At 42.2% G+C, this 1,577-nt stretch overlaps 1 pseudogene; it reads right to left on the bottom strand.

Moving 5' to 3' along the window:
* Positions 1 to 319: 319 nt before the first annotated feature.
* The window catches only part of LOC101582038, a 3,201-nt pseudogene continuing 1,943 nt past the window's right edge, over positions 320 to 1,577 (bottom strand).

Consider the following 1,577-nt stretch of genomic DNA (forward strand, 5'->3'; position numbering starts at 1 on the left):
GGCGCAGGGTAGCAGGAAACTCTCCGCACACTCACCGGACCTGGGCTAGGACTGGGTCTGGGGGCTCCTGGAACTCAGCAGAAAATCCTACTCGGTGGGCGGGGTGGGGGAGGCACTCTCTTTCTTTTTTTTTAACAAAGAAATTTTTACCTAAAAACTGTGGTATACAATACAGTCATTGCTAAAAAAGTCTTAACTAAAAGCTGAGGAGCTAAAGTATTTCCTTTTCTTAAGTATAGATCTTATAAAACATTCATTATGGTGCTACTGTAATCAAACAATATCCAGGGCACAGTGACACATAGGTGAGCCCCACTGTTCAGTCATATTTGGAAAAGCAAATGTGTTTACTTGCTTGTTTACTTGCTTGTTGTGTGTTGTGGTAATCTTTTCAGCCTTGTTCATTAACTTCTCAGTGCTTCTCTTCTTGTCTGGCAGCTGACTGAGCTTGGCTTGTCTATCTACAGAATCTTCTGCCAATATCTTTGTTCACATTCATCAGAAAGGACCTCGAGTTTCCAGCTGTACTTCTTTTTAATTTCAGTGTGGACACTCATTAGTGCCAGGGCTGCCTCTGGGGTGGAAATCTAGCATGACATTCTGTGTCTCCTTCTAGTAGGTCAACATATACAACTTATGAGATTGCCACCAACATAACCTGGACTTGTTTCTGGCTAGGCAGAAGTCCTGGGCTATTGATCTTTATGACGATTCCACTCACAAAGTGTGCCCTGGGGGGGGGGGAGGCTCACCTTCTCCTCAGGATGCTGCTCTGGACCATGGGCTTCTTCATTCTTCACTACAGCCCTACTAGGCACTTGTCTCTTTCTATTTCTGATTCTGATTTTATTGGGGATATTGTCTTTTTTAAAGTAGCCATGCTGGCTTGCTGGCTTTGTGCAGTGCCAAATACTCCTTTTTTAGATCCATCCATGTGTGATTGGATAGGACCTGTAAAGGTATGACTTCTTTGCCCATTTTATGTCTTTATGTTTTTTCTTACGTGTCTTTCAGGTTTTTTTGTGGTACTGGGGATTGAACTCAGGACTTTGCACTTGCCAGGCAAACTCCTATTCTACTGAAGTATCTCCCTGGCCCCATTCATCTTAGTTTTTAACAGAGAGTGTCCTTTGAGGACTCTAATACTTTCCTCTTCTGTAGAGAATTCTAAATTTCTTTTCTCTTTTGGAACTTCAGAAGCCTCTTTTAATGTTTTCATGAGCTGTTCTCTTAACTTTTGACTTCGGAGCCAGACTTTCAGCATCTGTGGAGCTGCTTCTTTTTTTCTTCATGGGTCTCTCATCAGATAAGCCAGTGACTAGGCTTTGTGTCACTTTTCCCTTTTATTGGTTTGCTCTTGGGGTTCCACACTTTCTGTTTCAGAGCCCTTAGATGTGGTCCTAGCTCTTTTCATTTTACAGATACTCTTGTTGCTTGTTTCCATACTCAGCTCCTTTCACTGCCCACGGTCTTCTTTCTTCATATGTCTCTTCTTCTTCTTCTTCTTCTTCTTCTTCTTCTTCTTCTTCTTCTTCTTCTTCTTCTTCTTCTTCTTCTTCTTCTTCTTCTTCTTCTTC

This window comes from Octodon degus, unplaced genomic scaffold (genome assembly GCF_000260255.1).
Source record: "Octodon degus isolate 3935 unplaced genomic scaffold, OctDeg1.0 scaffold00255, whole genome shotgun sequence".
Classification (NCBI taxonomy): Eukaryota; Metazoa; Chordata; class Mammalia; order Rodentia; family Octodontidae; genus Octodon; species Octodon degus.